At 35.9% G+C, this 14,361-nt stretch overlaps 1 non-coding gene across 1 annotated transcript; it reads left to right on the top strand.

Moving 5' to 3' along the window:
- The first annotated feature begins 12,378 nt into the window (after positions 1–12,378).
- On the top strand, positions 12,379–12,481 carry LOC140620466 (U6 spliceosomal RNA). The gene has a single exon (XR_012020250.1). It is a non-coding gene; the product is annotated as a U6 spliceosomal RNA (small nuclear RNA).
- The last annotated feature ends 1,880 nt before the right edge of the window (positions 12,482–14,361 follow it).

Below are 14,361 nucleotides of genomic sequence, written 5' to 3' on the forward strand. Positions count from 1 at the left end.
GGGATTTTCTTTTCCACTGATGAAATGTCTGTGGACTCAGTAACATGTGTCACTGTGTTTACTGTGTAGATTGAAATGCCTGTTCTTTATCTACTTCTCCAAGTCACTGTTATAAAGCAGAATTAGCAGCATAGAATAACACAACCAAATCTTTTCTAGCTGTTCTTCCTAGCTAAATATATTGTTGGAGATTTTCTGTCAGGGCATGAATCGATGAGGGTGAAAGAGTGAACAATGCCCTCCTCTGCCCAAACTTTCCATCATGTCATGTCTATCACACCCCACAAAGAGGGAGGAGACCTGATATGGAGTAGAAAAATATGTAGAATCAAGCCATATACAGCTGTGGATCTTTTGTGTTTCTTTCTCCCAGGTGCTAGTAGACTTCCTCCCGGAGGAAATAGTATCTCTCTTGGACACTGTGAAGAATATAAACCAACCATTTACACAAGGGATAACATAAACAAGCGAATATGGCATCAATCTTTAGATAAGATTTTATTTCCACTAAATTGTCCTGGATGTTTTTTAATAACACTCAAAATGGGCAAGAGTACAGAGAAACTGGATCAAATTTAAACTTAGACTACAGTTGATCATACCTAATATTAAATACTCTGGTGCCAGTGCTCAATCAAATGACTCCATAGCAATAATTATGTCTTTTGCCCTAGTTGTTCAAATTATATCGTTGAATAAGTTTCCTAGAAATCAAGCTGGGTATAACAAATCTGCTCCCAGGAGCTTAATCTGTGGTTGTTGCTGGGAAACAACAGAACAGTTGTTGAAGGGAAAATTAGAACCTGACTCACCCACCTTCACCTGTGCTGATATTTAACTATATTCATATCTTCTATGAATTTCCATGTGTTACGGAACTACCTATAATAATAGGTCATCCATTCATTCAGCCAATACTTAAATAGCATTCTTTTAATGCCAATCACTGTGGCAAATGATAAGCTTTCAACGAAAACTGCAATCCACTGAAAATGCCAATTCCTTTCTCTGCACTTGCATAAAAACAGACTGAGGGTCAGACCCATTAGATCTATGTGCAAGTTATGACAAGGTGGCCACCACAGGAAGAAAGAGCAGTAAAATAGGCAAGAAATGCTATATTTATCACAAAAGCTTTTGGGTGTTTAAATAAATGCTACTTTGAAAATGTAAAATCATTTTCCCATATTAGTATTAAATGATTGCCAGGAAGATTCTTTGAAGTCAGGAGAGTAAAAAAGGAACAGGGGACACCCCATGATTTCCCGGAGTTTAACAACTGATAATGGCAATTGGACCACAGACTTTTGAAGTATTACTTACACTCTTCATAAGTCACATCACCATCTCTTTGCAAAATATTTGAGCATTGAGTGTATGGTTTGTTTGCATATGTGTGTGTATATAATACATATATACAAAAGCTGTAGAAATTTATTTATTTTTATTTTCTTATTTTTAAATTTTCTTTTAGAAATATATTTTAATATGTCTAAGTATGTATCTATGCTTGCATTTAGAAAATACACTACACACGTAATTACTAGGAAAATGGAAATAAGAAAGCAAAATATCTGCTTTACAAGGTATAAAACTTTTATAATGAACTCACATATCAGAACATTCCACATTTAGAGGATATATTTTGAAAGCATACTGTCAGAACCTTACTGCTATTACTCTTAGAGCAACTTATGAGTCATTTCACTGGGTTTCATTATAAGAAGGTTTCAATTCTTAGTCGGAAAGAATATATGACAATTGAGATATGAAAATTTTTGTCGCCATGACCCATTCTTGGAAGAAAAACTAAAGAAAGTTGAGCAAGCCTTCTTAGTCCAGAAATAAACTTCAATGACCTTTCACCTTTTTCAGATCCATAGAAAGTGGCCCTCGGTTGCCTGCATAATCATGATGGATTCTAAGAAATATTTATTGGACAAGAAAAATAAGAAGCTGATTTGTTAATCATATTTTTGATACTAACTTTGATTCTTTGGCAATTATTTCTTTTGCTACTTTTATGTGACCCCTTTTTATAATGTGACTCTATCATAGCGAATATCACAATTTGATATGGACAAAGATCAACTTCATTCTAATTGGATTTTCTTATAAGGAAATGTTTGGAATCAGAGCTCTAGGCTTAGTTAGTTAAGAATCATCATAATTATCTCTCTCTCTCTCTCTCACACACACACACACTCACATGCACACGCACGCACACACACACACACACACCATACTAACCGAGTTTTCCATATGCTTCTTTGAGTGATTGTTCCCAACCACATACACTGAATGACTGTGCTGATTAAATTCTCTGATCTTTTCTCCACATTTAATTCATCTTGTCAGGTATGGAAAACCAATGACTTCATTTCAAAAAAAAAAAAAGAAGAAGAAGTAGAAGTAGAAGCACAGGGCTTTGTTCCTTGACCTAAAACACTGAAACACACACATCTAAGTGGCAAACAGTTATAGCTAATTTCTCTTTTGTGAAGGCGAGAGAGAGATTTGTAAGCTTTTTAAAATGAGTCTAAGTTTTAGAGTCAAAGCAGTTTTTGCCTCTGCCTTGGACAACAGCTGAAGAAACGGCCTTCCACAGCTCTGTCAGATTCCCACACGCAGCCTGTGAAGTTTCCCCCAGTCCAGGCTGGTTATCTCACAAATCTGTGCAAAGCTCCAGTGAATAATTTATACCAGGCATGAGGTGACAAGTTAAACACGCCCATTTTGTCTCAAATACTATGAAGGCATCAAGATGGAGCCAAGCTGCAGGGCAAGGGGAGCTCGGCTGATGGGAACCCGAGTCCGTCTAGAAGAGAGGACGCCGCTGTAAAGAAAATGAAATGTAATGAGATACTTTTTCATGCATAATTCATAGGTGAAAACATGACTGCATAAAAAAGCCATGGATTTTAACAAGGCGAGCCTGCAATCATGCACATTATCTTCCCAGAGGAACTTTACAGAATATTGGTCAAAAGGAGAGGATTCTGAATACCAGTACAAAATAAAGCCGACGGGTTTTCAAATGCAGCAGAATTTACTGTAATGTAAATGCCTGTAAAAGAAACAATTTCTATTTACACCTGAAAATACTGCTGAGCCAAAATTTACTTTAAAACATTTGCTATCTCTTCTTTAAATGGAAAAAAAAATATCCAGAGGAAGAGACTAGAAGATTCATATTGATAAACATAACTAAAATGCATAAGCTGTATTCGCTGAAGGTGGTGGGGTTAGCTTCAACTGGACTTGGCAGGCACCTTCAGCTTTCTGGCAATAAAAGTTCAGATAGAAATGTCGTCAGTGAAGAGGCTTTAAAAATGATAACATGTTAGCTGTTGTCAATGTAAAATTTAATTTGGTTGTGTTGCAAGGGCCAATATTGTTATTCAGCTTTCAAGACCAGGTTAGGGGCTAAACACATGCCTGATTCGAAAGGGTGTTTAATACGTGGGGCTCTTAGTTGAAGGATTATGGAGGAATGTTGATTAAAGCTGGGGATGTCTTCAATTTATCACCACCAAACCCTAAAGATGTCTTAGCTGGAAAGAATTGGTGAGGTGGAGAGTGAGGGTCGGCGGCAGTCCTTTGTCCACACTTAGAAAATACATAGAAATACAAAGAGTGCAACAGAGGGGGTCAGCGAGGTCTGCAAAACAGAGAGGCTGCCGGGCTGTCTGGGCTTGTTGGCTTGGCTTATGCCATGAAACCCTAATATTTGGAAGAAAAGCAAAGTAGCTACATCACACGCAGTTACAGTTTTGTGGCGCTGATGTTTGGCTGAAGAAAGCTTTAAATGTTGAAAAAGGTTGACAAATCGGCATCAAAGCGATCATCCACCACAAGATTTTTGTTTAAGGCCCACGGTTTAAGAAACAGAGAGCTGTGTTATGAAGAACAGCAGGTGGAAGTGGCTCAGATGCCAGATAATCTGTTCCATTTTAGCAAAATTGTGTCATTAACCTCTGTTTGATGTAACTCAGTTATGCTTCAGGTTTTGACACCATTTGAAAAATGTGGGCCGTAGGAGTTAGGTGATGATTTAATTTCTAAATACGGAATCTAAGCTTTTGTGACTCATTGGCAGAACAAAGCATAACCAGGCCTTGAGGTGGTGACAAAGGAGAGTTCTTTAAGCATCAGGACTTCCAGCCAGGTTCCAGGGATACACTGATTTATTTATTTATTTATTTTTTATAAATTTATTTTTTATTGGTGTTCAATTTGTCAACATAAAGAATAACACCCAGTGCTCATCCCATCAAGTGCCCCCCTCAGTGCCTGTCACCCAGTCACCCCCACCCTCTGCCCGGATACATTTATTTAGAGCCTGAGTTGGGCCATTTGCACTATGTTTAACTATTCACTTTAATGCAACTGTGGTATATTCCTGGCACTTGTTTTGCTATTAAAAGGGATTTATAACACATTGCACCTTATGTGGCCTCAGTGACATGAGGTTATCTTTACAGGATATCAAGAACTAACCAGATAGTTACATGTGTTTGACTCTAGCAATAGAATCTAATACCCACTGCTTGCTTTTCTTGTTCTCCCTCCTTCCCTCCCTCCTTCTCTCCCTTTCTTCCTTTCTTTTCTTTTCTTTCTTTCTTTCTTTCTTTCTTTCTTTCTTTCTTTCTTTCTTTCTTTCTTCTTTCTTCTTTCTTTCTTTCTCTTTCTTTCTTTCTCTTTCTTTCTTCTTTCTTTCTTTCTTTCTTCTTTCTTTCTTTCTTTCTTTCTTTCTTTCTTTCTTTCTTTCTTTCTTTTTCTTTCTTTCTTTCCTTCTCTTTCTCTTTCATCTTCCTTCCTTCCTTCCTTCCTACCTTCCTTCCTTTCTTCCTTCCTTCCTACCTTCCTTCCTTCCTTCCTTCCCTCCTTCTTCCTCTCTTTTTATTAACAGCACACATACACACACTGACTTATCTCTGCTATTAACAAATCCAAATGTGCAGTGTGGCTGGGAAAAGACTGTTCAGGGTGACACTCTATTCCTGACTGTGCCGGAAGGTGAGAGAGGAAGTGATTGCCATCTCTCCCCTCTACCTGACAGATGTGCTGTCTTCTATAGCTTCTTGCCACTTCAGCACGCTGCTGAGAAGTTCGCTACATCGGAGGATCAATTTTCAAGCACGGAGAGAATTTGTTTGCTTGTACACCTGTGCTATAAAGGAAGTTTTCCTATTGCTTATGCCAGTTGGATGGCTTACTGAATTCTTTAGCATATATAAAAATGCAAAGTGCCTGAAATGGGAATCAAACGATAACATTATTAGAATTCTCTCTTGGGGTCAGATGAGATGGAAGGCTGCATTAGGAAGATGTGCCTGGGTACAGCTTCTCTGGTCTAAATTTGTTTCCTATTTGTTTCCTTTTCTGTGAAAGTAATGCACACATTAAATATCACATAGAATACAAAGCACATTTGGAATAAAGAGGGAGCAGAATGAGATAAGAATTTTGAAACCCCCATTGACTGAGCTTCATGCAAAAGGATGGTAAAGGCCCTTGTAGGGCTTCTGGATTCTATCTGTCTCCTGCAACCTCCTCCAGGCGGGCAATCTTATAAAACCAAGTCATGGGAATAGGAAGATGCAGTTCTTGAATCAAGTCAATTTGCTTTTCTCAGTCAATTGGATGAAGTTAGATTATAACACCACCAATTTCTTATGCCAATTAAAAAATTCTCTTAAGACACTTAAAAACATTGGTCTCTTTAGGGGTTTGGTGTCTGTTTGTCCCTCTCACTTCATTTCTCAACCACTCTCCCTTCTCATTCTGCTATAGTCACTTGGGCTTCCATGATAATAGAAAAGATGACAGGGTCTAGAAGCAAGAGTGGAGAAGTTGGTAAGGTAAGAGCTGCACTTCCATCATCATGAGGAAAAGACAGACAGATACAGAGAGTGGGAAAGGGAGGAAATTCTTCTTTAGGGGTGGTTTCTCTGTGACAGATGGGATTGGGAAAACTTTCAGGAAGGATTTCAGAATTCAGATTTCTTCATAAAATTACCTAGAGAAATTAGAGTCCTTCCATGCATCTAGAGAAAGAAATGATGATAACTAGAAACCAGCATGGGTTCACTAAGAATAACAATTTGGGGCAAATTTCATTTCTTCCTCAACAGTCTTATTAGATGAAAAGATTAGAGTATAGTAATAACATTTGGGCAAGGTCTCTTGTGATGAAAAACCTTGACTCCATGCTTATAAATTTGATAGATTGGATGCAGCAAAATGACTTTGCCCAAAGCTGCTGACCAATCCAGAAAGAGGAATCTGATTGTGAGTCACAGGGCTCTATCCTCTTCCCTTCTGTTCACAATATCTGAATAATTTGGATGAAAAACTGCAAGGCACTTTCATCAAATTTGTAGGCAACTTGAAATCGGGAAGAACGGATAGCTATGTGCAGATTGAATATTTAAAAATATGATAAACAAAAGCATGTGCTTGATTCCTAAAGTCCTTAATACCCCTATGTTTCCTTTTCCGGGAAGAACTTTAAAATTAAAACAATTTGTCCATGATTTTGATTAAACCAGGTTTGGAATGTGCCTGGGCAAGAGTTCTAAAGGACTGGAGGTATGTAGGGTGATGGAATCCATCTATTCCCAAAAAGTGTTTAAAGGTGTGAAGCAATGAATATAACATTAGTTCCCTTTACCTGGGCGAGAAGGTTTATTTATTTATTTATTTTCCTTTTATTTATTTATTTTAATTTGAATGTATTGACACACAATGTTATATTAGTTTCAGGTGTATGACTTAGTGATTTGACAATTTACACATTATTCTGTGTTCACCACAAGTACAGCTACCATCTGTCCCATTACATCACTATTACAGTCTCATTGACTGTATTCCTTGTGCTCTGCCTTTTATTCCCATGAATTACTCATTCCATAGCTGAGGGCCTGGGCATCCCTCACCCCTTCACCCATTTTACCCAAACCCCCACCCCCATCCCCTCTGACAAATATTAGTTTGTTCTCTGTATAGTTCTGATTTTGCTTTTGGTTTATTTATTTATTTTTTTATAGATCCCATTTATGAGTGGAATAATATGGCATTTGTCTTTCTCAGTCTGACTTATTTCACTTGGCATAGGTCCATCTATGCCATCCTCATCCTTTTTACGGCTGTATACATTCATCTACCAATAGACACATGTTTCTTCCATGTTGACCCTTTCCAGATTCATATTTCCAACTACTTCCTGATTCTCTTCTCTGATTTAAGTATATCCCTGGACCAAGAATTATCAAATATATGAACCAAACTATCTCTACTTTCTAGATTATCTCCCCCAGTAGGATTTAGTGGCTCTCCAGGAAGGAATTCTACATGTTTGGTCTAGATATGAAAAAGCTGGGCTTGATTTGCCACAGATAGACTTCTGTAATGAAATAATGTTAGAAATATATGTTTTTAACACTTTTTTTCAATTCAAAAGGAAAGTTTCTGTCAAGTGGACTTTTGCTAAGAAGTTTGCAAGTCAGGTTCACTGCAAGAAATGATAGAAAAAAACTCTTAAATCTTCCAAATTATTTTGTGACTATGTCTTTAACCATTGCCAATTTATGGAATACTTGAATTGAGATGAACCAGAAGCTGGGCATTTGGTTTATTTTAATATGTCATATGACTAGTTCTTGGAAACCAACTGATATTTACTTAGCTGCTTCCTCAGATCAAGGGCTTTATATTTTGTTACTCATGTAGCAGAATGCTTAAACATGCTGAATTGTAATCTGTGAGGAAAAAACAAGGACATTGTAGTCTCTTCAAGGAAGAGTAGGAATTCAGTTTTAAAATGCACTGAGTTCCTGGGAATGTGAGACCACACTCATTACCATTGCTGAATGGTCCCGAGTTCAATGGAACCCATCATTTCTAAAAAACTGAAGAATTATTTGCTGAAAATAAAGTAAGAATTTAGATGAAATTTTTGAGAATTTGTGAATATAAATAAGCCATCTTTTTTTCTTACTCTTCTAAATTATGTTAACGTAATGCAATTGAAAAAAAAACAACTCAGGATGTTTTTCAAAATGTATATGGTAAGATTGTTGTGGAAATAACATGCATTTCCCACATAATGTATGGCTTTGACTAACTTGTTGTATAACGTACTACATTTTAGAAGACCCACAAGGTTTATATATTCCTAAACCAGAAATGTCCGTCACAGGTGAATGGATAAATAAATTACGGTGTGTCTCTGTCATGGAATACTCAACAAGAGTATGCTGAGTGAGAGGCCAGACATAAAAGAGTATAAGAGTATGAGACTGTATGCTTTAATTTATGTAAGTTTCTAAAATGTGGCAAAACTAAACAGCTGATTCAGAAAGCAGATCTGTATTTGCCACACCAGAGATGAGGGAAGCAAGGTGACAAAAGAAAATTTTCCTGTGTGATGTAAATATTCTGAATCTTAATTAAATCTGGACTTACACAGGTGTGTACATGAATCAAAACACATACAACTGTATATTCAAAATTGATGTGGCTTAATCAATATAAATTATATAACAACAAAATTGATTTAAACAAAACAAACCAGTTTACATGTGTAGATTTCTGATCACATGGCCCACCATGGAAGTATCTGGACACCTCTTCTTTAAATTACTAAAATGAGCCTTATAAACTTGTGGAAAGTTTCACCTTCTTAAATACAGAAGTGCCTGCAGCCTGCAGTTCAACCAGAACTTTAAGTGGAGGTAACCTTGGAGAAAGTGAAAGACCATCTATCCAAGCTCTTCTCAGATCTGCATAAGACGCTATCTATCTATCTATCTATCTATCTATCTATCTATCTATCTATCATCTATTGTAGTGTTTGAGAATTTCTGTTCCAGAAGAGATTTTCTATTGTCAGGAAATTTCAAGATAAGCTATGTGGTGGGAATATTTTATATTCAAGAGGCCTGAGTGTGGTAAGACTATTCCACAGAAGACAAGGGCAGGAGCTTGTGGAGTCCATAAGAAGGAATTTGGAAACATAGACACAAAAGGCCACGTGTTTGGAATTGGTTGATGGAGGGAGTTTGTGGGATTCATGATGGAACCCTGCCACATAACCTTCTAAGGCTCCAATATAGTCTGTGAAGGTATATGGCAGAGTTGTTGGCTTGGCTAGGGTGACCCAGAGTTGACAAGAAGGTGTTAGCAAAGGCACAAGAGTCAGACTACTGGGCCCCCTCATTGGGGACTAACAGATACCTTGCAAGGCTCCAGGGTTTGCCTATGGTAAATATCAGGGTCTACATCCTTCCTACATAAATCCGTAGCATTTATTAGACTTTCTGGTTTATATGATATTATTTTTACAACATATGTGTAACAAATTTTTGAAAGTTATCTCAATGTAACAAATGAGAAACATAAGGCATCTTAGGGTCAGAGTTGAGAAGGAAGGAAGCATAAATGCTGTCTTTCCATCTGTTGAAATCCACATACTCAAAATATGACTTTACTTTTGTTATTGTGGATTCTGGGTAAATTCCAAAACATCAAATATTTGTATAAATATGTATTCTGAGGCCAAAGTTTGTGTGAAACTGTGTTTTGGTATAATTTATTATGTGACATTTCTACTTGAGGTGGTTAAAAATTTAAGGATACATTTAAGCAAAAATTTCAAGTATTACTGTTAAAAGTTTATTTTGTAAATATGAGATTCACTGTTATGAAGGTTTTAAGCTAACACCATTTTGGTCTTTTACTATAATTCTCTTAGGACTCCTCTACTGTTAAATTTTTAAATGCTTCCTTTCTGCATTTAGGGGATAATTGAGACCAATACTTGGGACCAGGAGTGACCAGAAAGAAAATAAGTTTTCCTTATAATTGTGGAAATCTTTCAACTACCCCATTAAATAAAGGCATTGCCTTCCTTGCAAACATAAAATTACCATGCTGTCAGGCAAAGAAAATACTAATTCTGGGTTTTTTCTTCTTTTTTTTTTTTTTTCTTGATTTAGTGTTTGCGAAAACATTGAAGAACTATACTATTTTTTGTTTCTGAAAGGATAAATAACTTTGATTAGTTTATAGTAATTGGCCTAGCTGTTTTTGTTTTTGTTTTTGGTATATAGATTAGGGTGTGTCAATTGCTAAATGATTTCTAAAACAAAATTTCTAATCTTCAAGGTGAAACTCATTGGTAGGTCATAAAATCAATTTAGTAGGTTGCGATAGGCATATTTTAGAAATGAAATGACAGAAAACATCAAGAGTTTATCATACATAGTATTATTTTGGGAAACAAATTCTTCCCATATACCTTGTCCATATACCTCTGTGTGGCGGGGAGGGGAGGGTTATAGGATAAAAAGTGTTTCTGTGGGTTGGAACAGCAACAACATTTCTAAATAGTTCATACAAGTATTTTAGAAGGTCACCTAGAAGTTTATCATTACTGAGATAATTGAGCATCCTTCCTATGAAGAAATAGGTAGTAAATTATTTTGAACTGAGCATTCAGATTCACAAATTTCATTACAGTGGAGTTAAATAAGAATGTTAGGTTCACAGATGGCTCTCTTACCTCTTTTTTTTTTTTTTTTTTTTTTTTGAAGTCATTGCCTATTTTTTTATTCCTTGCTTACACAACATTTCTTAAAATACTACATTGGTATACTTTGGGGACATTTCAAAAATTAAATTATTATTGAACCTCTGTGGCTCACATCTTGATGAAATATAAATATTCCATCATTTCTTTCCTATTTTTTATTCTCTTTGTCCGCAATGCTCTGCTTCCAGTTGGTCATACAGACAAGTACTTTGAATAATTCAGATATTATTTCCAATATCTTCCCTAGAGAAGGGTTTCCTGAACCACCAAATCTAAAAGATATCCCCTCAGCGTGTCACAAAAATATGTTTTTCTGTATAGTAAAACTATAACTTCCCTAAATTATCTTGTTTAATAAAATATTGGTTTTCTTCTTTATTGTTCTGGCCATTCAATCTGAAATCCACCCATGGTCCTCTCCAGAATGTAAGGACCACAAAAGCAACATCCTTGCCTCTCTGTCCATTGCTTGCCTTAGAAAAGTTTCTGGTATAAAGTCATTCATCAGTAAATAGTTGTTGACTATATGGCTGATTTAATTTCAGAAATGTTAATGAAAAAATTGCTTATTGCTTTATAAAAACTTTCTAAAAGTGAAAACAAGGGTAGCTACAGAGAATAACATTTATAATGAAATCTTTTTTGACACGGCTTTGCCCTCATTAGGCCTTATCTATTTATTTTACATTTACTCTGTGTAGGAGTGTTCAGATTTCAAACCTTAAACCACTTAGGAAATAATCAAGGGGTGGGGGGAAGGGAAGAAAACTTATTACCAACCCTGACCAGCAATGACATTTAAAACTGGAGTCAACTATAACTATCATGGAGGCAATTAAAATACTTGGAGTTTGTAACTAAGGTTGATGCATTAATATATTACTGTGTGTCCATCTGCTGTTTTAGAGGTCAGTATGAGCCCTCAGTGCATTAAAACCTATTAATATGCTACTGAAAGGTTTTTTTTTTTTTTTGGTAAGCAAATTAGTAGAAGTAGATGATTACTATCCCTATTATAAGCTGGGAAAACAATATATCTGCTTAAGTGCACGTATTTGAATGGAAAATAGGTAAATATAAAGTATGCTGAAAAGAAATAGGACAAAGCCCTTGAGCTAAGAAGAAGCTGGACCTATGTCAAAGGTTAAATACTTCAAAAATAACATTATTTGGGGAAAATTTTGCCTCTATGGGTAACTAAATTTAGTCTTTAAAAATTCAGAAATAAATAACATTTAATAAACTAGATGCATTTTTACTAAAATAGTCATATTGCTACACATTGGCTATGATGTAGTTTTCTTAACTAAGATATTATTATGGTTGTGGAGCAACTATTCAAGATGGGTTATAGTTATTTGGCAGAAAGATCCTATACTAAATACATTACATCCATTTTAATACCAAGGAGCAATTAATAACTTTCAAGTTGAAATTCGGTTTATTTATATACATCCTCCTCCAGATTCTCATTAAGTGCTACCCATGTTTGTTATGTTTTAACAGATGTATGAAGCACCAAAGGAAATCTGTCAAATCAAATTGTTTATTATTTGATCCTAAAAGATGATCAAGAGGAGCAAATGTCCAATGTTTAAATTCTAGGACCTAAAATAAATATTTCACAGAGAGTCTCATATTTTGTTGATTGCTAAAATAGACCACAGAATGTCACTTCCTCACTACCTAAATCATTGTTAAGAAATAATTTTTTGAAAAGAAATTTTTTGTCTGACAAAGATGGAAGGTCTACTGAAATAAGCATCATATATACATACGTAGTGCTCACTTTGGCAGCACATATACTAAAATTGGAATGATACAGAGATCAGTATGACCCCTTACAAGGATGACACACAAATTTGTGACATGTTCTATATTTTGGGTATGAATGAAAGTTAAAAGAATAAATCTTAAGAGTTCTTATCACAAGGGAAATAATGTTTTTGTGACTACAGGAGACAATGAATGTTAATTAAATTGTGGTAGTAATTTCATGATATATGTAAATCAAATTATATGCTATACATCTTAAACATATGCAGTTCTGTATATTAATCATATCTTAACAAAACTGGAAAATTGATTATGCCACAAAAGCATAAACTGAAAGGTAAAAATAATAATAGCAACAAAATAATGTTGGTCTATTATATTGAATACTGAGTTGGTACCTGATTCTGAACCAACTATTTTCTCACAAAAACTCTAGGAAGTACTTATACCAGTTATACTTCTTCTCAATTTAGAGACATAAAAATGATAATGTTTTCTTAACTGAACCTCACAAACAATTATACTAAAAGTGCATAAATATCAATGAAAGAACTTTATTTCCAAAACATGACTGGTAATACAATATTCTGGGTGATAATATGCTTTTTCTATTATTGCCACAGAAATACTACTTTGGTTCAAAAGTGAATGATTGATTGATTGATGATTGAGTAGTTCTGACAACCTTATTTACTCTCACTTTCAAATCTATTTTCAAGAATGGTCCATGGGCACCTGTGTGGTTCAGTCCGTTGTTAAGTAGTCAACTTCTGATTTTGGCTCAGGTCATGATCTCCGGGTCAAGATTGAGCCCCATTTCAGGCTCCATACCAGCCTGCTTAAGGTTCTCTCTCTCAGCCTCTTCCCTTGTCCTTCCTCCTGTGCTGTTGCTACAGGTTTCAAAATGTAAGTAAGAAAAAATACCCTTGATTAATGCAGTGTTTTACTCTGTCAAAATGCAACAAAACTTTATTTATTTATTTATTTATTTATTTATTTATTTATTTATGACACAGAGAAAGAGAGAGGCAGCGACATAGGCGGAGAGAGAGGCAGGCTCCATGCAGGGGGCCTGACATGGGACTGGATCCCAGGCCTCCAGGATCAGGCATTGGGCCAAAGGAAGACACTCAACCACTGAGCCACCAAAGTGTCTCGAAATGTAACAAAACTTTAATGAGCAATTATTGTTAAAGCACATTTAAGCATTTTTAAGGGTAACGTCTTTGGGTTTTTAGCTCCATTATATCCATTTCAGTTTCCTTCAAATAGCAGGCAATGAAGGTCTTCAAAAGGATCCTAGAAGAATCTATGTCTATGGTTAAATGTGTTTTCCAAAAGTTACTCAATAACTGATATTTGTTTATTCTCCCAAGGATCACACACTACAAATCTAAAGCTAATTGGTCATTGTTATATCACTCTTGACTTTCATTCTTACTGTGAACAAAATAGTGATTGTGGAGCAAGTAGATTTCTAGCTCCTACCTGAATACCAGGAATTACAAAGAAACTTGATTTGACATAGATTAATGAAACCAAAGACTCATAATTGTGGTACTAATAACACTCAAGTATGTGTCTTTCAGAAAAAGCAACAACAAATATTAAATATTTTTGACACTTGAAATATATGCTATTGGGCAGCCTGGGTGGCTCAGCGGTTTAGTGCTGCCTTCAGCCCAGGGCATGATCTTGGAGGCCTGGGATCGAGTTCCACGTGAGGCTCCCTGAATGGAGCCTGCTTCTCCCTCTGCCTGTGTCTCTGCCTCTCCCTCTCTCTCTCTCTCTCTCTGTCTCTCTCTCGAGTTCCACGTGAGGCTCCCTGCATGGAGCCTGCTTCTCCCTCTGCCTGTGTCTCTGCCTCTCTCTCTCTCTCTCTCTCTCTGTTTCTCATGAACAAATAAATAAAATATTTTTAAAAAAGAAAGAAATATATGCTATTGCTCTATGTAACTCTTATATATTTGCTACTATATGCTACTTCC

The sequence above is a fragment of the Canis lupus genome, chromosome 28, assembly GCF_048164855.1.
Source record: "Canis lupus baileyi chromosome 28, mCanLup2.hap1, whole genome shotgun sequence".
In the NCBI taxonomy this organism is placed as follows: Eukaryota; Metazoa; Chordata; class Mammalia; order Carnivora; family Canidae; genus Canis; species Canis lupus.